Here is a 22,503-nt window from a genome sequence, read left to right as displayed (position 1 = left end):
CATAATGCAGTTGTGAGCATACTAGGCATTCCATATTATACTACAACATTAGTCTACTGTGTTGGCTGAATGTTTCAGGCAGGGTCCTGAATGTTTTTCAGCTGGTGAACCTCATCATGTGTTGGGCAATGGCATCTGGTCTATCAGAACTTCATGAGCTCCATGACCTTGGACTCATAGACACTTTGGCTCTTGCCGGCCCCATGCAGTCTTTTCCTCTTCCGAGTCAGATGATTTTGAGCTTGAGCTTGTTCCCAGCTGAAAGCTTTCATCCAATTGGTCTACAGGATCTGTACTACTAAAGCTGGTGTCAGGGTCATCATTAGGAGCAGCAGCAGGATTAGTCTGTAGGATATACACTAGTCAGTGATTAGCCAACATTTTACTACTTTGTCCCCATCACACTCAAACAAGGTACTATATCCACCCATCTAACTCCTGTCAATAGATCATGTTGACTAACCTTCACACACACACAATACCCACCCCCAACAGACACCAGTCAGTCACCCACTTTTTTTATTTATATTTTTTATTTCACCTTTATTTCACCAGGTAAGCCAGTTGAGAACAAGTTCTCATTTACAACTGCGACCTGGCCAAGATAAAGCAAAGCAGTGCGATTAAAAACAACAACAATACAGAGTTACATATGGAATAAACAAAAACAAAAAGTACAGTCAATAACACAATAGAAAATCTATATACAGTGTGTGCAAATGGTGGTCCTCTGTAGCTCAATTGGTAGAGCACGGCACTTGTAACGCCAGATTAGTGGGTTCGATCCCCGGGACCACCCATATGTAAAAATGTATGCACACATGACTGTAAGTCGCTTTGGATAAAAGCGTCTGCTAAATGGCATATTATATTATATAATTATAGTAAGTTATGGAGGTAAGGCAATAAATAGGCCATAGTGCAAAATAATTACAATTTAGTATGTAAATAACAATATGGGGATGAGGTAGTTGGGTGGGCTAATTACAGATGGGCTGTGTACAGGTGCAGTGATCGGTAAGCTACTCTGACAACTGATGCTTAAAGTTAGTGAGGGAGATAAGTGTCTCCGGCTTCAGAGATTTTTGCAGTTCATTCCAGTCATGTACAGTAGAGAACTGGGTCCTCTGTAGCTCAGCTGGTAGAGCACGGCGCTTGTAACGCCAAGGTAGTGGGTTCGATCCCCGGGACCACCCATACACAAAAATTTATGCACGCATGACTGTAAGTCGCTTTGGATAATAGCGTCTGCTAAATGGCATATTATTATTTATTTATTATAGAACTGGAAGGAATGGCGGCCAAATGAGGTGTTGGCTTTGGGGATGACCAGTGAGATATACAGTGGGGAAAAAAAGTATTTAGTCAGCCACCAATTGTGCAAGTTCTCCCACTTAAAAAGATGAGAGAGGCCTGTAATTTTCATCACAGGTACACGTCAACTATGACAGACAAAATTGAGAAATAAAATCCAGAAAATCACATTGTAGGATTTTTAATGAATTTATTTGCAAATTATGGTGGAAAATAAGTATTTGGTCAATCACAAAAGTTTCTCAATACTTTGTTATATACCCTTTGTTGGCAATGACACAGGTCAAACGTTTTCTGTAAGTCTTCACAAGGTTTTCACACACTGTTGCTGGTATTTTGGCCCATTCCTCCATGCAGATCTCCTCTAGAGCAATGATGTTTTGGGGCTGTCGCTGGGCAACACGGACTTTCAACTCCCTCCAAAGATTTTCTATGGGGTTGAGATCTGGAGACTGGTTAGGCCACTCCAGGACCTTGAAATGCTTCTTACGAAGCCACTCCTTCGTTGCCCGGGCGGTGTGTTTGGGATCATTGTCATGCTGAAAGACCCAGCCACGTTTCATCTTCAATGCCCTTGCTGATGGAAGGAGGTTTTCACTCAAAATCTCACGATACGTGGCCCCATTCATTATTTCCTTTACACGGATCAGTCGTCCTGGTCCCTTTGCAGAAAAACAGCCCCAAAGCATGATGTTTCCACCCCCATGCTTCACAGTAGGTATGGTGTTCTTTGGATGCAACTCAGCATTCTTTGTCCTCCAAACACGACGAGTTGAGTTTTTACCAAAAAACCATATGACATTCTCCCAATCCTCTTCTGGATCATCCAAATGCACTCTAGCAAACTTCAGACGGGCCTGGACATGTACTGGCTTAAGCAGGGGGACACGTCTGGCACTGCAGGATTTGAGTCCCTGGCGGCGTAGTGTGTTACTGATGGTAGGCTTTGTTATTTTGGTCCCAGCTCTCTGCAGGTCATTCACTAGGTCTCCCCGTGTGGTTCTGGGATTTTTGCTCACCGTTCTTGTGATCATTTTGACCCCATGGGGTGAGATCTTGCGTGGAGCCCCAGATCGAGGGAGATTATCAGTGGTCTTGTATGTCTTCCATTTCCTAATAATTGCTCCCACAGTTGATTTCTTCAAACCAAGCTGCTTACCTATTGCAGATTCAGTATTCCCAGCCTCGTGCAGGTCTACAATTCTGTTTCTGGTGTCCTTTGACAGCTCTTTGGTCTTGGCCATAGTGGAGTTTGGAGTGTGACTGTTTGCGGTTGTGGACAGGTGTCTTTTATACTGATAACAAGTTCAAACCGGTGCCATTAATACAGGTAACGAGTGGAGGACAGAGGAGCCTCTTAAAGAAGAAGTTACAGGTCTGTGAGAGCCAGAAATCTTGCTTGTTTGTAGGTGACCGAATACTTATTTTCCACCATAATTTGCTAATAAATTCATTAAAAATCTTACAATGTGATTTTCTGGATTTTTTTCCCTCATTTTGTCTGTCATAATTGACGTGTACCTATGATGAAAATTACAGGCCTCTCTCATCTTTTTAAGTGGGAGAACTTGCACAATTGGTGGCTGACTAAATACTTTTTTTCCCCACTGTACCTGCTGGAACGCATACTACGGGTGAGTGTTGCTATGGTGACCAATGATTTAAGATAAGGCGGGGATTTGCCTAGAAGTGATTTATAGATTACCTGGAGCCAGTGGGTTTGGTGACGAATATGTAGGGAGGGCCAGCCAACGAGAGCGTACAGGTCACAATGGTGGGTAGTATATGGGGCTTTGGTGACAAAACGGATGGCACTGTGATAGACTACATCCAATTTGCTGAGTAGAGTGTTGGAAGCTATTTTGTAAATGACATCGCCGAAGTCAAGGATCGGTAGGATAGTCAGTTTTACGAGGGCATGTTTAGCAGCATGACTGAAGGAGGCTGTGTTGCGAAATAGGAAGCCGATTCTAGATTTAACTTTGGATTGGAGATGCTTAATGTGAGTCTGGAAGAAGAGTTTATGGTCTAACCAAACACCTAAGTATTTGTAGTTGTCCACATATTCCAAGTCAGACCCGCCGAGAGTAGTGATTCTAGTCGGGCGGGCGGGTGCAAGCAGCGTTCGATTGAAGAGCATGCATTTAGTTTTACTAGCGTTTAAGAGCAAGTTGGAGGCCACAGAAGGAGTGTTGTATGGCATTGAAGCTTGTTTGGAGGTTTGTTAACACAGTGTCCAATGAAGGGCCAGATGTATACAAAATGGTGTTGTCTGTGTAGAGGTGGATCTGAGAGTCACCAGCAGCAAGAGCGACATCATTGATATACACAGAGAATAGAGTCGGCCCGAGAATTGAACCCTGTGGCACCCTCATAGAGACTGCCAGAGGTCCAGACAACAGGCCCTCCGATTTGACACACTGAACTCTATCTGAGAAGGAGTTGGTGAACCAGGCGAGGCAGTCATTTGAGAAACCAAGGCTATTTAGTCTGCCAATAATAATGTGGTGATTGACAGAGTCAAAAGCCTTGGCCAGGTCGATGAAGACGGCTGCACAGTACTGTCTTTTATCGATCACGGTTATTATATCGTTTAGGACCTTGAGCGTGGCTGAGGTGCACCCATGACCAGCTCGGAAACCAGATTGCATATCGAGGGGGCTGTTCGATGCTAATGCAGTACACCACACCATCCCCTCCTTACTGAAAACTGCTTTGCATAAACAATCAACTAGCCTACTTAAACACACCAACTATGACAACAAGACACGGACCATGTTCATGCCTAGCTCCAGTATATTTATTTACTCATCATGGAGTCATGGAAAGATTTATGTTGATGCCGCTGCAATGTTGATGGGATCAGACTTTGAAGATAGAACACATAGGCCAGTCACATTAGCCTCTGCAGTAGTTAGTTACCTAGCTAACGGTTAGATATGGTCCAATAGGCCGTGTTCCCAAACTTTTTCTCTCAGGCCCCCCTTCTAGCATTGGGTAGCATCCTGTGCCCGCCACGTCTATTTCTATGGGCACAAGCACTGTTCATGACACAAACTGTTCACACCCCTCTTGTTGGCGGAGAGAACATTTTGCAGGTTTAAAACTTATTTCCTGCAATTCTACACATTTTGTCATGGGGTGCAGAGAAATGTTGACATTTTCAAGCTCATTTTCTTGCAATTCTATACATTTTGCCATATCTAATGTGTATTCATGTGATATTTGAATGACTCAAACGTTACAACAAAAAATGTAGCTAAAAAACATTAGCTGACATGGGCTAGTTGATCTGGACATTTCTTACAGATCAATAGTTCTCTAAGGTATGCAACAACTGACATGACAAGAGGAAAACTGATGATGCACTACCCAATTTTGAAATTGCACATTGTGCATTTTACTATTACAACTTTCAAGAGTAAGTTGAAAGCCGGACTGAGTTCCTTATAAAACAACCCCTCGCGCCCCCCTAGGGGGTGCGCCCCAAAGTTTGGGAATCCACTGCAGTAGGCTGTAGCTAACGTAACCTAATGTAGCTAAAGTTAGCTTGAAAAGTTACAAATCACATCGCCAGATAGCATAGCAGCTGGATAATTACATTGATTTGCTTTGGAATGTCTAGCCACCGTACTATGAAAGCTAGCTATAACAAGATTTGGGTTTAGATAAACAAATGTATTTCGCTAGCTAGTTAGCTAAGTTAGCTACATTACCTCTACTCAACTTCTTAGTAAGGTAACCGATGCAATGTTTCCCTTTGCTTGCTTGTAGTTTGCACATCCAGGTACTGAGCACCACACCATGAATACACTTTACAGTTGTTGTAGACACACAAAGAAAAATAAATAGTTATTCGCAAGCTGATGTTCTATGAACGAGTGGATGGTCCAGTGAGTAAAGTTAGCTACCTGCTGACACCCATTCTCAAACGGATCAACCTCGACAGGGTTGGTGTTACTTCCTAAAATCACTATGAATTCTGTATATTGTGGTTTACTTACAACCAGGAAATGTAGCGGTGAAATTTCCCTTTAAGCTAAAAGGTCACACAGATGATGTGAGAACATAGGCCTAGATTGTGAATTCCTTGTGGACATCTAAGGTGATGGTGCCATATCAACAGTGGTGGTATCAATATTGGTGCTTGGAGAACTTGTGCTTGCAGTATAGGCTAACCAACCCAGACAAACACTTCCCTTACCTTCCCTCTATTCCAGGCAACAGCAAGCCCTACCCAGAGATGCTGCCATGGAGGACATGAACATGAGGAACCTCTACCTAGAGTACAGACTTCACTCCCTGGAGAGCCAGATGTCCAAGGAGCCCCCCTCCAGGCCCTCTGTAAGTCTCATTTTACACTTGGTATTTACATGTGTGTTTTTGTTATCCGGTCAATAACGTTAAGTTTCTACTCTTTCTTCTTTGTCCATCTTCACTTCATCTTCACTTACTCTTATTCTTTCCTTTTTTCTCTTTCATCCACTCCTCAATCCCATTCATAGTCCATGTCCATAAAAAGTCTTCGTTCTCGTACATTTGATGTTGGTGACAGCCATGAGAAAGACACTGTCATGACCTCCTTAGCCAATGATAGCGTAGCCTCTCAGACAGATGGCATGTCAGCCCACAAGGAGGCTGCTGACCGCTTAGGCCAGGAGGGGGAGCTACACCCAAACCAAGAGCAGAAAGAAACCCAGACAGACTTGGATGAAACAAATGATGGTGTACCTGCGGCAGAGCCGACAGGGAAACCAAGCAGGGCTGAGAGTGGAGAACAGGAAAGAACAGATGTGACTGGAGAGGGAGGAGAAGAAGAACAGACCGAAAAAGAAGCAGCAGAGGGAGATGCAGAAAAAGGGGAAACAGAAGAGGCTGACAGAGAGTCCAAGCAGGAGAACCTGGAAAAGTCTGAGAATGTCAATGAGGTGGCTGTTGATGAACTAGTGGACAAAAGCATAGAGGAGAATCTCATTGCCAGACACGATTCCACAAGTAACACTGTGCTGGATTTGAGTGTATCCAAACCCCCCTAAATCCCAGAGTTCAGAGGGAAGTGAGGCAGTGGCTGGTGAGCCATCAACCTCAGAGAGGCCTAAGTCAGCTAAACCTGCATCTGAGCAAGAAGAGGTGACAGCAGGTAGTGTGATGGGTACAGATGATGCAGAGGGTACAGGGGGTGACGGAGAAGGAGAAACAGAGGGAGGTGGAAGTGGGACAGTGGCGGAAACGGTCGGGAAAGAAGAGGAAGTTATAATGGAGCCGGACGCTGACCCCAGTGCTGACCTCAGTGATGGCGAATCTGACAGTTGTATCATCAAGGAACTCGACACTGATGATGTCAGCGAAAGCGAACTTGAGTTTACTTCAGAGAGTATCCGTGGCGCCGAGCTGCTTTCAGAGGTCATTACTGATGACAGTGAGAAAAGAAGTGAAAAGCTGAAATATATGTCTCCCAAAACTCATAAGGTACCAAAGGCTGCCCTTGGCTTCTGACCTGCCAAGATGCTAGTGCAGTGTTTGAGTTAGCAGAAAGTGCCCGCAGTGTTTGGCTTAATAGCATATTAGGCTCCCAGTCTGTGTACTCTACCTCATTCTAGTCCTAGGTGCTACGTTTGTATGTTTTCACCTACCTACACTTCCTTTCTTTCCTCCCATAATCTCTCCCTCCTCTCCTCCTAAAACATGTTGTTCCTTTTTTGATTTGTCGCATTCTGATTGCGTAAGCATGATGACTGTTGTTTCTCTTTTCCAGACCTCAGGGAGAGGTTCAGGCACCCCCTCGCAGAAAGAGCACAAGCTGCAGAGAGAGAACCTGAAGCTTTCCTCAGAGAACATGGAGCTCCGCTTTCAACTGGAACAGGCCAACAAGGACCTGCCCAGACTAAAGGTATGTTATAAAACATTTAAATAAATGGCTTTGACTTACAACAAGACTCAAGATCATTAGCCACCTTTCATTTTGACTGGGGCCTTGAAGCCCAAGAACTTAAGCCCTGGAACTAAGTTCAAGCACCAGGTTAAGACCTCAGTGGATGGGGGGCTTTTAAGAACTTTGGTCGGTCAAGACCTGCCAGAGATGTTTATATTCCAGCTCATTCAATTATCCTCTCTCCTTTACTGATAGGACCAAGTTTCAGACCTCAAAGAGATGTACAATGTTCTGAAGAAGGAAAAGGCTGAGGTGGAGAAAAAATTGGGCCATGTTCGTGGGGTAGGTCTATCTTAGTCTTGTGTATACAGACGTCGTATTCCTATGTCGTCAGGCTATAGGTCTCCACTATCTATAACACCTGTCTGTGTTCACGCTTGTTTTACAGTCATGACTCGTAGAGGCATTCTCACCTTACAGTCAATTTAACCATCTAGTAAAAGTGTATGATGTAAGAAATATATCAAAAGGCTGAATGAAACTCTTTCCTGTCCACTCTAGGCGGGTCGCAGTGGTAAAACTGTGCCAGAGTTGGAAAAGACCATCGAGCTGATGAAGAGGGTGATGAAGAGGGTGGTGGAGCGGGAGAACGAGACGCTGAAGAAAACTCCAGCAGCACTGAGTCAGGAACAGCTCACAACTCTGGAGCGCGAGCATAAAAAACTCAAGGTGAACTCTTGATTGATGAATGATTTTGAACAACCAGTGGATCTCTTATAGCCCTTCAACACTGCTCGAAGGCTATGATGTTCAAGTTCAAATATATTTTGTCCTCTTGTTCTCTCTTCTCTAGAATGACTACAAGAAGCTCAAAGGAAACACTGAAGCACTGCTGAGCTCCAGACTGGAGACCAAATCCAAAGGAGTGGAGAAAATTGTGATGGAAAACAAACGTTTATGCAAAGAGATTAAAAGGGTATGTGTCCCGTCCCGTCCCCTTTTCATTTAATTTGACATGGTATGCATAGTTAGAACATTTAGACAAGTCTCAGGGCAAATGTTTCTGGCCAAGACCAGTCTGGAGGTGACCAACGAGAAGCTGGGGGCTGAGCTGGAGAAGGCCAGACAACGGCTAGTGGTAGTCTAGGGTCATCCCTGAGTGGGTTGACAGTAAGACCTGGAAGGCCGCTGTGGTAACAAGGTGAGAGATCCGTTGAAATGAACCAAGTTAACCATTGATTCTCCATGGGAATAATCCCATTCAGCCCTCATGTAACCCCCAAAAAACAAGCAAACCCAATGAACCCAGTCTTTTTACTCCTGTAACTCCTTAATGCTAAATAAAACATGCTATGGATAAGAGTGTTGCTAAATGACTCAAATGTTAATGTAAAAAAAGCATTAACATTTTCTAGCTATAGAATGCCAATTATGTACAGATGGCTGACTGAAGAGCGGTTGGTTTCACTCCCTCCCTTTGGGATGTTTGAGAGTAAGATGAAGGAGCTGGAGCCGGACATCATCCAGAAGAACTCCAGTCTCTCAGAGCTCAGGCTGCGGATGCGAGAAGCCAGTGAGAAAGAGGAGAGAGCACAGCGAGTCACCAGCCAACTACAGGACCAGGTTAGAGTCTGAAAAGGCACCCTGTTCCCTATATAGTGCACTACATAGGGAATAGGGTGCCATATGGGACGCACTTTGTCATTCTGGGCCAATCAAACCAGATGGTTTGTAAAACGAAAATGAAGAAGAATTCCAGTACTATGCTACATTGTGTTAATGTGGGAGCAAACATTTGTTTTTATTCTCAAGGTGGAGCTGTTGAAAAACTTTCCCACCGCAGCAAAGACGGGCCTCGCCAAAGAGTTTCAGTCAATGAGATGAATACATCCCATATACCAGCTCTTCAATATGGACAAACTTGTGATGCATGTAACGTGATTGCCTTTGCATAACATAGCATTACAAGCGTATGGTTAACATATAGCTAATATGGGAATGCATTATCAAATATAAACAACACATTAAAGGAACTTAAAAACAGCATTTATGTTTGTAATATTCATTATTGCATGGATGGTTCATGAAAATCCATTTGGTTGTCCATCACCTGAGTCACAAGAATGTCCCCTTTGTCTTAGATTTGCCAATAATCATCTGGAGAGTGAGAAGGCAGAGCTGGTACAGAAACTCAGTGAGTACACTGAGAATTATGGGACATCCTTTGCTGGGCCAATTGAGACATAAAAAGGCAATGTGGTCGTGTTTAACAGTTTTCCACTTCATTCAAAGTAAAGCAGGAACATCTTTATTATATATGCGTTCATGTATGTTCTGTTATGTCAAACAAAACTTGTAGTGTTCAATAAACCCAGGAATGATGCAGAACCAGAAAAGGTGCAGTAACTAACAAGCACAATACATCCACATCAACAAGTGTCTCATGTTTTTGTCGTCAGGGTATGAGGAGCTGCAAACTATGATGAAGGCCACTGATCAGGAAAAAAGGCAGTTGCAGGTATTGTGACTTCTGTGATCTATATCTCATCTATTTGAGTTGTTTTGATTGTAGAAAAATAAGAATGGCTTATTCTAATTTATTCCTCTGTGAACATATTTTTTTATACCTTCCTGATTCCAGGCCAAAGTGAAAAAGATGAAGAAGGAGCTGGAGAACTTTGACCCGACATTCTTTGAAGAGATCGAGGACCTTCAGTTTAATTACAATCTGGAGGTGAAGAAGAACATTGTTCTGGAGGAGCAACTGAAGAAAGTGAGTGAACAGTTTGGAGTAGCAGCCGCTGATATCCCTGATATGTCCATCAGTTAACACAGGATGGATAGATGTGCCTTTTAAAGCATTAGTCTTAAATATATAGTTGTATTTAGTTGGTTTTAATGTGAATGGGGACCAATACCAAAAGTCTTCTGAAAGATGAAATTGAATGTAATTGTTTTTCTCCTTCTGAGGCAGCTTTGTGAATGTCTTGTTTTGTTCAATGTAGCAGGGATTTTACATACTTGTCAAATAGTTTAGTAAATTTGAATAATTTGGCTAGATTGTGTTTGATACGTTTTCTATCAAGTGATTTCTATCAATAAAGCAGATTTAGGGCTCTATTTATTGTGCGATAGAAATGTAAAGGTAGTTTCCGATTGAGCCGACGTACAGTGCATTCGGAAAACATTCAGACCTCTTGACTTTTTCTACATTTTGTTACGTTACAGCCTTATTCTAAAATAGATTAAATAGTTTTTTCCCCTCATCAATCTAGACACAATACCCCATAATGACAAAGCAAAAACAGGTTTTTAGTCATTTTTGCAAATGTATAAAAAATACAAAAACTGAAATATGACATTTACATAAGTATTCAGACCCTTTACTCAGTACTTTGTTGAAGCACCGTTAGCAGCGATTACAGCCTCGAGTCTTCTAGGGTATGACGCTACAAGCTTGGCACACCTGTATTTGGGGAGTTTCTCCCATTCTTCTCTGCAGATCCTCTCAAGCTCTGTCAGGTTGGATGGGAAGCGTCGCTGCACAGCTATTTTCAGGAGTCTCCAGAGATGTTTGATCGGGTTCAAGTCCGTGCTCTGGCTGGGCCACTCAAGGACATTCAGAGACTTGTCCCGAAGCCACTCCTGCGTTGTTTTGGTTGTGGGCTTAGGGTCGTTGTCCTGTTGGAAGGGGAACCTTCACCCCAGTCTGAGGTCCTGAGCACTCTGGAGCAGGTTTTCATCAAGGATCTCTGGACTTTGCTCCGTTCACCTTCCCCTTGATCCTGACTAGTCTCCCAGTCCCTGCTGCTGAAAAACATCCCCTGAGGAGTGGTACCGTCTGGCCACTCTACAATAAAGGCCTGATTGGTGGAGTGCTGCAGAGATGGTTGTCCTTCTGGAAGGTTGTCCCATTTAAAGTTTTTATACAGTGGGGGAAAAAAGTATTTAGTCAGCCACCAATTGTGCAAGTTCTCCCACTTAAAAAGATGAGAGAGGCCTGTAATTTTCATCATAGGTACACGTCAACTATGACAGACAAATTGAGAAAAAAAATTCCAGAAAATCACATTGTAGGATTTTTTATGAATTTATTTGCAAGTTATGGTGGAAAATAAGTATTTGGTCAATAACAAAAGTTTCTCAATACTTTGTTATATACCCTTTGTTGGCAATGACACAGGTCAAACGTTTTCTGTAAGTCTTCACAAGGTTTTCACACACTGTTGCTGGTATTTTGGCCCATTCCTCCATGCAGATCTCCTCTAGAGCAGTGATGTTTTGGGGCTGTCGCTGGGCAACACGGACTTTCAACTCCCTCCAAAGATATAGCTAGCTAACAACCTCCTTTTCCACGTGGAAAAAAACGGTGGACAGAGACTTGCTAGCTACGTTAGCTAACTAGCTGGGATTTTCTACAAGGAATCTGCCTCCAAAAAAAAGCTTCTCCCAAGTGGGTGTGACACCTACTCCCGTTGCCTGCTGCACTGCTGCTTGGATTCTACCTGCCGATCTGTTCACCGTCTGCCCTGGCCTGTCTCCCCCTGTCTGGTACAGGTACCCCCGCCACACTCCCCCCTCTCTCCTGAGCTTTCGCTCGCCTCCAGCACACACACGCTGTTGGGACGAGTGACTCTGAACTTACAATGGCTAGCCCCAAGTCGTTATATTATTTACCTGTGCTTTATGCTATTTGCCTCATGACTTGCTTGTTTACCCGACTATGTTTGTTCCCACACTCGGGATTCTGACTCTCTATTAGTTACACAGACTCTTGGCCTATTCTAATCACCTCTCGCAGGCTTTGTATTCATGTTACCTGATTAAATTGCTGTACGATATGATCTTGTTACCATTTGATGCACATTCAAATGTCATAAAAAATCCAAACACCCAGAAAAGGCTACTCTCCTTGATGTTATCCTCACAAATAATTGTGATAGGTATCAGTCTGGTGTTTTCTGTAATGACCTTTTTGATCGCTGTTTTACAGCCTGTGTTCGTAATGGCTGCTCAGTGAAACGACCTGTCCTGATTTGTCATAGACGCTTGCTAAAACACTTTAATGAGGCAGAGGCAGAGTTGCAAAGAAAAAGCCATATCTCAGACTGCCCATCTTAATCTTTTCTTTTTAATGGCCAGTCTGAGATATGACTTTTTCTTTGCAACTCTGCCTAGAAGGTCAGCATTCCGGAGTCGCCTCTTCACTGTTGACGTTGAGACTGGTGCTTTGCGGGTACTATTTAATGACGCTGCTATTTGAGGACCTGTGAGGCGTTTGTTTCTCAAACTAGACACTAATGTATTTGTCCTCTTGCTCAGTTGTGCACCGGGGCCTCCCACTCCTCTTTCTATTCTGGTTAGAGCCAGTTTGCGCTGTTCTGTGAAGGGAGTAGGATACAGCGTTATACGAGATCTTCAGTTTCTTGGCAATTGCTCACATGGAATAGCCTTCATTTCTCAGAACAAGAATAGACTGACGAGTTTCAGAAGAATGTTATTTGTTTCTGGCCATTTTGAGCCTGTAATCGAACCCACAATTGCTGATGCTCCAGATACTCGACTAGTCTCAAGAAGGCCAGTTTTATTGCTTCTTTAATCAGCACAACAGTTTTCAGCTGTGCTAACATAATTGCAAAGGGTTATCTAATGATCAATTAGCCTTTTGAAATGATAAACCTGGATTAGCAAAAACACAACGTGCCATTGGAACACAGGACTGATGGTTGCTGATAATGGGCCTCTGTACGCCTGTGTAGATATTCCATTAAAAATCAGCCGTTTCCAGCTACAATAGCCATTTACAACATTAACAATGTCTACACTGTATTTCTGATCAATTTGATGTTATTTTAATGGACCAAAAAATTGCTTTTCTTTCGAAAACAAGGACATTTCTAAGTGACCCCAAACTTTTGAACGGTAGTGGATATTATTATTATTTTTTGTAAGAAGGAAGAGGGTAGTCTGCTTATTGACTTTAAAGTTTATGCTTATTGAAGGTGCTTGAATAAGAACATAGTTATATGTTACCAGGCCAGTTCTCCTGTTTATGAGTCATCTTCATTTGTTGGGTAAAGGAAGATGTTACGAGATGTCGCCAAGCCAATAGATGGCGGTGCTGTTATGTGTATCTTAGTGTGATACTATATAGTACTAGTGAGCCAAGTAAGGCATTACTTACTATGTACTGAATGGAGCTGTATGCATGGTACAGAGTGATGCTGAAGTAAAGACTTTCTAATCAACATTAACTTGCTTTTGTATAGAATAAACACCATACAAAGCAGATGTCCTAGGTCAGGGCTCTCTAACCCTGTTCCTGGAGAGCTACCTTCCTGTAGGTTTTCACTCCAACCCCAGTTGTAACTAACCTGATGCAGCTTATCAACCAGCTAATTATTGAATCAGATGCGCTAGATTAGGGTTGGAGTCAAAACCTACAGGATGGTAGCTCTCCACGAACAGGGTTGGAGAGCCCTTTCTTAGGCAATAGATCGCAAAGCAGCATCCCTGCTAAACTTTTTAGAAATGGTAAGTTCACTTTCTCATCCATAAACACAGTCAAGTGCAAATATGTTTCAGCAGCTCAAATCAGCAGGATGTGAGGCATTGTTAATAGGAAGGAAGTCTACCATGGATGGATCGCTAAAATAATGATAATGATCACACTTCATACATTTAAATATAATGGGGAGACCTCTACATTTGGCAGCCAAACACGAGTTACAGTGGCTTGCGAAAGTATTCACCCCCCTTGGCATTTTTCCTATTTTGTTGCCTTACAACCTGGAATTAAAATGGATTATTTGGGGGGGGGGGTTGTATCATTTGATTTACACAACATGTCTACCACTTTGAAAATGCAAATTTTTTTGTGAAACAAACAAGAAATTAGACAAACAAACTGCAAGTCTCTTGGGGTATGTCTCTATAAGCTTGGCACATTTTTGCCCATTCTTCAAGGCAAAACTGCTCCAGCTCCTTCAAGTTGGATGGGTTCCGCTGGTGTACAGCAATCTTTAAGTCATACCACAGATTCTCAATTGGATTGAGGTCTGGGCTTTGACTAGGCCATTCCAAGACATTTAAATGTTTCCCCTTAAACCACTCAAGTGTTGCTTTAGCAGTATGCTTAGGGTCATTGTCCTGCTGGAAGGTGAACCTCCGTCCCAGTCTCAAATCTTTGGAAGACTGAAACAGGTTTCCCTCAAGATTTTCCCTGTCTTTAGCGCCATCCATCAATCCTTCAATTCTGACCAGTTTCCCAGTCCCTGCCGATGAAAAACATCCACACAGCATGATGCTGGGATGGTGTTCTCGGGGTGATGAGAGGTGTTGGGTTTGCGCCAGACATGGCGTTTTCCTTGATGGCCAAAAGGCTCAATTTTAGTCTCATCTGACCAGAGTACCTTCTTCCATATGTTTGGGGAGTCTCCCACATGGCTTTTGGCGAACACCAAACATGTTTGCTTATTTTTGTCTTAAGCAATGGCTTTTTTCTGGCCACACTTCCGTAAAGCCCAGCTCTATGGAGTGTACGGCTTAAAGTGGTCCTATGGACAGATACTCCAATCTCCGCTGTGGAGCTTTGCAGCTCCTTCAGGGTTATCATTGGTCTCTTTGTTGCCTCGCTGATTAATGCCCTCCTTGCCTGGTCCGTGAGTTTTGGTGGGCGGCCCTCTCTTGGCAGGATTGTTGTGGTGCCATATTCTTTCAATTTTTTAATAATGGATTTAATGGTTGCCCGTGGGATGTTCAAAGTTTAAAGATATTTTTTTATAACCCAACCCTGATCTGTACTTCTCCACAACTTTGTCCCTGACCTGTTTGGAGAGCTCCTTGGTCTTCATGGTGCCACTTGCTTGGTGGTGCCCTTTGCTTAGTGGTGTTGCAGACACTGGGGCCTTTCAGAACAGGTGTATATATATACTGAAATCATGTGACAGATGATGTGACACTTAGATTGCACACAGGTGGACTTTATTTAACTAATTATGTGACTTCTGAAGGTAATTGGTTGCACCAGATCTTATTTTGGGGCTACGTAGCAAAGTGGGTGAATACATATGCACGCACCACTTTTCCGTTATTAATTTTTTAGATTTTTTTTTTACTAGTTATTTTTTTAATTTCACTTCACCAATGTGGACTATTTTGTGTATGTCCATTACAAGGCACTGTATCAGTGTAGCCTATTATCTTCTAGGAATACCCGTCTGAATAGGGCTATAACATGGAAAATAATAGACTTATCAGCGTAGTGGGCAGCATCATCACATGGGATCCGTCAAGGCTGCACACAGCAGAAATATCACTGAAATAATCTAGTTCCTACACATCACCTGTATTCAAACAAAATAGGCAAATAGCAGGATCATGCTCGTCAGTCCTCTAGAACGCAAATGTAGTCTTCCTAGTAGGACTCTGCAGTAATGAGATGGTGTGTATGTGTGTGCGAATCCGTTTCAGAGTTTTTTGGGAGTCAACTCCAAAAATCCTGGCAACGGAACTAATGAATGAATGACTAGGTCGCGTCCTTAATTATACAATGGGTGGGTCTAATCCTGAATGCTGATTGGTTAAAACTGCATTCCAGCCGGTGTCTATTCCACAAATTACCACCGGCTAAATATATGACGTTAAAATGTCTATTTACTCTGTTCCATCTGACTGCGCAATCCACTGTCTCATCAGCCCAGCCAAGCAATTTATGAACTTGATCTCCACTATAAAAAGCATCTAGACATGATCTCACATTTCTTTTAGACTAACATTTAGTTTTCAACAGCGGAGATTTGTATAAACCTTGCTGTCGGTGTCTCCGACATTTGCAACATTGCTTCAATATTCACATTCAATCCCCAGCTGTAATGAGTTGGGACGAGACTGGCAGGCAGGCAGCGTTTCTCAGCCAGTCCAAATCATGAATCAGCTGGCATCATTTATATGGATATACAGATGAAGTTGGGAGTTTACGTACACTTACAGTGGGAAAAAAAAGTATTTAGTCAGCCACCAATTGTGCAAGTTTTCCCACTTAAAAAGATGAGAGAGGCCTGTAATTTTCATCATAGGTACACGTCAACTATGACAGACAAAATGAGAAATTTTTTTCCAGAAAATCACATTGTAGGATTTTTTATGAATTTATTTGCAAATTAGGTGGAAAATAAGTATTTGGTCACCTACAAACAAGCAAGATTTCTGGCTCTCACAGACCTGTAACTTCTTCTTTAAGAGGCTCCTCTGTCCTCCACTCGTTACCTGTATTAATGGCACCTGTTTGAACTTGTTATCAGTATAAAATACACCTGTCCACAACCTCAAACAGTCACACTCCAAACTCCACTATGGCCAAGACCAAAGAGCTGTCAAAGGACACCAGAAACAAAATTGTAGACCTGCACCAGGCTGGGAAGACTGAATCTGCAATAGGTAAGCAGCTTGGTTTGAAGAAATCAACTGTGGGAGCAATTATTAGGAAATGGAAGACATACAAGACCACTGATAATCTCCCTCGATCTGGGGCTCCACGCAAGATCTCACCCCGTGGGGTCAAAATGATCACAAGAACGGTAAGCAAAAATCCCAGAACCACACGGGGGGACGTAGTGAATGACCTGCAGAGAGCTGGGACCAAAGTAACAAAGCCTACCATCAGTAACACACTACGCCGCCAGGGACTCAAATCCTGCAGTGCCAGACGTGTCCCCCTGCTTAAGCCAGTACATGTCCAGGCCCATCTGAAGTTTGCTAGAGTGCATTTGGATGATCCAGAAGAGGATTGGGAGAATGTCATATGGTCAGATGAAACCAAAATAGAACTTTTTGGTAAAAACTCAACTCGTCGTGTTTGGAGGACAAAGAATGCTGAGTTGCATCCAAAGAACACCATACCTACTGTGAAGCATGGGGGTGGAAACATCATGCTTTGGGGCTGTTTTTCTGCAAAGGGACCAGGACGACTGATCCGTGTAAAGGAAAGAATGAATGGGGCCATGTATCATGAGATTTTGAGTGGAAAACCTCCTTCCATCAGCAAGGGCATTGAAGATGAAACGTGGCTGGGTCTTTCAGCATGACAATGATCCCAAACACACCGCCCGGGCAACGAAGGAGTGGCTTCGTAAGAAGCATTTCAAGGTCCTGGAGTGGCCTAGCCAGTCTCCAGATCTCAACCCCATAGGAAATCTTTGGAGGGAGTTGAAAGTCCGTGTTGCCCAGCGACAGCCCCAAAACATCACTGCTCTAGAGGAGATCTGCATGGAGGAATGGGCCAAAATACCAGCAACAGTGTGTGAGAACCTTGTGAAGACTTACAGAAAACGTTTGACCTGTATCATTGCCAACAAAGGGTATATAACAAAGTATTGAGAAACTTTTGTTATTGACCAAATACTTATTTTCCACCATCATTTGCAAATAAATTCATTAAAAATCCTACAATGTGATTTTCTGGGAAAAAAATTCTCATTTTGTCTGTCATAGTTGACGTGTACCTATGATGAAAATTACAGGCCTCTCTCATCTTTTTAAGTGGGAGAACTTGCACAATTGGTGACTGACTAAATACTTTTTTCCCCACTGTAGGTTGGAGTTTCAACCACTCCACATATTTCTTGTTAACAAACTATAGTTTTGGCAAGTCGGTTAGGACATCTGCTTTGTGCATGACACAAGTAATTTTTGCAATGATTGTTTGAGTCAATTGGAGGTGTACCTGTGGATGTATTTCAAGGCCTACCTTCAAACTCAGTGCCTCTTTGCTTGACATCATGGGAAAATCAAAAGAAATCAGCCAAGATTTCAGAAAAAACATGTAGACCTCCACAAGTCTGGTTCATCCTTGGGAGCAATTTCCAAACGCCTGAAGGTACCACTTGCGTACAAACAATAGTACGCAAGTATAAACACCATGGGACCACGCAGCCGTCATACCGCTCAGGAAGGAGACGCATTCTGTCTCCTAAAGATGAACGTTCTTTGGTGCGAAAAGTGCAAATCAATCCCAGAACAACAGCAAAGGACCTTGTGAAGATGCTGGAGGAAACAGGTACAAAAGTATCTATATCCACTGTAAAACGAGTCCTATATCGACATAACCTGAAAGGCTGCTCAGCAAGGAAGAAGTCACTACTCCAAAACCGCCATAAAAAAGCCAGACTACGGTTTGCAACTGCACATGGGGACAAAGATCGTACTTTTTGGAGAAATGTCCTCTGGTCTGATGAAACAAAAATAGAACTGTTTGGCCAAAATGACCATTGTTATGTTTGGAGGAAAAAGGGGGTGCCTTGCAAGCCGAAGAACACCATCCCAACCGTGAAGCACGGGGGTGGCAGCATCATGCTGTGGGGGTGCTTTGCTGCAGGAGGGACTGGTGCACTTCACAAAATAGATGGCATCCTGAGGAAGGAAAATGATATGGAAATATTGAAGCAACATCTCAAGACATCAGTCAGGAAGTTAAAGCTTGGTTGCAAATGGGTCTTCCAAATGGACAATGACCCCAAGCATACTTCCAAAGTTGTGGCAAAATGGCTTAAGGACAACAAAGTCAAGGTATTGGAGTGGCCATCACAAAGCCCTGACCTCAAGCCTATAGAACATTTGTGGGCAGAACTGAAAAAGCTAGTGCGAGCAAGGAGGCCTACATACCTGACTCAGTTACACCAGCTCTGTCAGGAGAAATGGGCCAAAATTCAACCAACTTATTGTGGGAAGCTTGTGGAAGGCTACCCAAAACGTTTGACTCAAGTTAAACAATTTAAAGGCAATGCTAACAAATACTAATTGAGTGCATGTAAACTTCTGACCCACTGGGAATGTGATGAAAGAAATAAAAGCTGAAATAAATCATTCTCTCTACTATTATTCTGACATTTCACATTCTTAAAATAAAGTGGTGATCCTAACTGACCTAAAACAGGGAATTTTTACTAGGATTAAATGTCAGAAAAAACTGAGTTTAAATGTATTTGGCTAAGGTGTATGTAAACTTCCGACTTCAAGTGAATGCAAATAAATGTCAATTGCAGCTAGTTTGCACTCTTTCCAGCTTCAGTTTGAAGTGATTGTGTTAGCTGTGTTGTTGGCTAGCTCCTCTGAACAACAGTGTCCTTTTTTTTTTTTTTTTTTTTTTTAACCTTTATTTAACCAGGTAACCCAGTTGAGAACAAGTTCTCATTTACAACTGCGACCTGGCCTGATGAGTTAGCACACTTTCTATGCCAGGCGAAATCGCGCCTCATTAGCTCATTGTTATGGATGTGTCCAAATAAATGCCACTAGAAAACAGCTTAAACAAATGCAATTGCAGCTACTTTGCTGTTATTCTGGCTGCATTTTTTGACGTGACTGTAAATTAGAATTAGTTGGCTAGCAAGCAAAGGATAAGAACGTTGCCAGCCAGTATGGCAATGGAACATTTAGAAAGAACGACTGGGTCACGTCTCTAGCAACCGAACCGATAGAATGAACGACCAGCTGGCTTTGGTAGCAAGCCTAGATTTGTGTCGGGACTATATCATGAAATATAATAAATAAATTCATCAAAATAACGTTTTTAATGAAAATATGTCAATCATTATTTGAATATGTTGGTAACCCGTTGTATAAAAGTGATAATGCCCTCGAAGCCGGTGTATGGAGGATATATTGGCACAGTTTGCCGGCTATCGACTTCATCTCGGGCCTAACAACACCCGTGCCAATATATCCTCCAAACACCGGCTTCTCGGGCATTATCACTTAAATATCGAACTAATCGAACGAACGACTCAAGCAACCAAAAGATGAGAAAGTATGAATTTACTTATATAAAAGAAAATATAAACAAATAAAATGTTATTTCTACCTGTAAATGTGTGCTTAAGATGAAATCATACAGAGAGACGCTGTCAACATCGTCAAAAGTTGCTCTTGAGAGTAGAGAGCGTCAGTTCACATACACTGCATAACGTATGCCAACTTAATTGTCATGAGAATTGATAATAAACAGTTTTATACCAAGGCATTGTTGAATACTCATTTTTGATTGGCTTGAAGGGCATTCTAGAGCAGTGTTTCCCAACCCTGGTCCTTGAGTACCCCCTACAGTACACATTTTTGTTGTAGCCCTGGACAGACACACCTCATTCAGCTCATTGAGTGCTTGATGATTAGTTGACAAGTTGAATCAGGTGTGCTTGTCCAGGGTCACAATAAAAATGTGTACTGTTTGATACTCGAGGACCAGGGTTGGGAAACACTGTTCTAGAGTGTGCATTATTTCCCTGCACAGATAACGAAGGGGCGGGCATCAAGGCATTCAAAATGGCTACAGGGATGGATGTGCAGGAGTCAGGGCTTTGGGTCACGGGGTCTGGGATCCTGGGTGCTTCACCGGATGGTCTGGTGGGCACCACAGCAGTGGTGGAGGTCAAGTGTCCCTATGGTGCAAGGGACCTTACCATTGAACAGGCAGTGAAGTCGAAGGATTTCTATATCAAGGAGGGAGGGTCTGTGGTGAGTAAAGCTTAAACCATGTATTTAGATTGTAGGTAGGTATTGTAGTTAGGTATTATAGGTAGTTTACTCAGGTAGTTATTGAAGGTTATTGTAGGTAATTATTGTAGGTAAGGACTGTATTCGGCGGACTCCGGCGAAGCACGAGGCTAGCCTACCCACTACTTGGACCAACAAAGCTAGCTAGCTAGCGGGTAGCTACCGGTAACTTTTAGCAACTGTGGTTAGCTGTTTCCAATGTTATTTCACGCTTAAGAGTACCTGTAATTGAGCCAGCTAGCTGCCACCTTCAGCTGTTTTTCTAACCTCATTATCATTAACGTTAGGTGGTTGGTAGCTGCTGTACTTAATTTCGGCTACTGATTGCAGTCTGCCAGTTTGGCTTTATACATAGCTTGGGCTTTGTCGAGTAAGGCTTAAACTATGTATTTAGATTGTAGTTAGGTACTATAGGTAGGCATCGTGGGCTGTATATTATTAAGTAGTATAGGTAGGCATCGTGGGCTGTTGTGGGTAGCTGTTGTGTAGTTATTGTAGGTTACTTTTGTATTCGGCGGTGCCGGATGTAGCACGAAGCTAGCTAGCTAACTCACCTCCTGGATTAGCTGGCGAGTTGCTATTAGCAACGGTTGCAACTAAAAACAATATCCTTTTAGCCAGCTACATTCGTTCGCAGCGACGCCGTTTTTCAAACAAAGTCAACACAGTAGCCATTGCTAGCCAGCCAACACTACCAGCAGGCTGTGGTAGCTAAATACAATATCTTTGTGCTAGCTACCCAACGTTTAATCGTTGCTGCGTTATGAAAGGTAAGCTTGGCTTCTTATATGGTGTTGAGTTAAGCTTAAACCATGTATTTAGATTGTAGGTAGGTATTGTAGTTTGGTATTATAGGTAGCTTACTCAGGTAGTTATTGAAGGTTATTGTAGGTAATTATTGTAGGTAAGGACTGTATTCGGCGGACTCCGGCGAAGCACGAGGCTAGCCTACCCACTACTTGGACCAACAAAGCTAGCTAGCTAGCGGGTAGCTACTGGTAACTTTTTGCAACTATGGTTAATTGTTTCCAATGTTATTTCATGCTTAAGAGTACCTGTGATTGAGCCAGCTAGCTGCTACCATTCAGCTGTTTTTCTAACCTCATCCGAGGCATTAACGTTAGGTGGTTGGTAGCTGCTGTACTTAATTACAGCTACTGATAACAGTCTGCTGTAGTTTACAACAATTCTAATTTCTAAAGTGGAAGTTGGGAGAGTTTTACTTGGGTGGTTCAGTGAAACAATTATAGTTTCTGAGGTGGAAGTTGGGAGAGTTATATATATATTTTTTTTTTGGTGAGGGAGGCCTGCTCTCTCCTTTCCCTGATGTTTAGTTCATTTCATCCCGATCTCCTCTGCATTATTGTAGCCATCTGCTGCAGCCTGTCAACTATGCCTCTGCCTATCCCTGTTCTCTCCTCTCCGCACAGGCTACACAAACGCCTCACACCGCGTGGCTGCTGCCTCTCTAACCTGGTGGTCCCTGCACGCACCACACACCTGGAGTTCCAGGTCTCAGGCAGCCTCTGGAACTGCCGTTCTGCCGCCAACAAGGCTGACTTCATCCCAGCCTATGCCACCCTCCAGTCCCTCGACTTCCTGGCACTGACGGAAACATGGATTACCACTGGCACTGACGGAAACATGGATTACTACTGCTCTCTCCTCGTCTGACCATGTGTTCTCGCATACCCCGAGAGCATCTGGTCAGAGGGGTGGTGGCACAGGAATCCTCATCTCTCCCAAGTGGTCATTCTCAATTTTTCCCC

The 22,503-nt window shown here is 43.0% G+C and overlaps 1 pseudogene across 1 annotated transcript in view; it reads left to right on the top strand.

Annotated features, from left to right (window-relative positions):
- The window catches only part of LOC311137014 (centrosomal protein of 290 kDa-like), a 52,460-nt pseudogene extending 42,444 nt beyond the window's left edge, over positions 1 to 10,016 (top strand). Inside the window, exons 31-41 of the transcript in view lie at positions 5,535 to 5,658; positions 7,070 to 7,204; positions 7,442 to 7,528; positions 7,748 to 7,915; positions 8,040 to 8,178; positions 8,239 to 8,387; positions 8,626 to 8,815; positions 9,005 to 9,066; positions 9,328 to 9,422; positions 9,646 to 9,704; positions 9,828 to 10,016. The product of the transcript in view is annotated as a centrosomal protein of 290 kDa-like (transcript). The remainder of the gene's footprint in view (positions 1 to 5,534; positions 5,659 to 7,069; positions 7,205 to 7,441; positions 7,529 to 7,747; positions 7,916 to 8,039; positions 8,179 to 8,238; positions 8,388 to 8,625; positions 8,816 to 9,004; positions 9,067 to 9,327; positions 9,423 to 9,645; positions 9,705 to 9,827) is intronic.
- The last annotated feature ends 12,487 nt before the right edge of the window (positions 10,017 to 22,503 follow it).

This window comes from Coregonus lavaretus, assembly GCF_964263955.1.
Source record: "Coregonus lavaretus genome assembly, chromosome: 11".
NCBI lineage: Eukaryota > Metazoa > Chordata > Actinopteri > Salmoniformes > Salmonidae > Coregonus > Coregonus lavaretus.
This window is presented reverse-complemented; position numbering and strand designations above follow the sequence as displayed.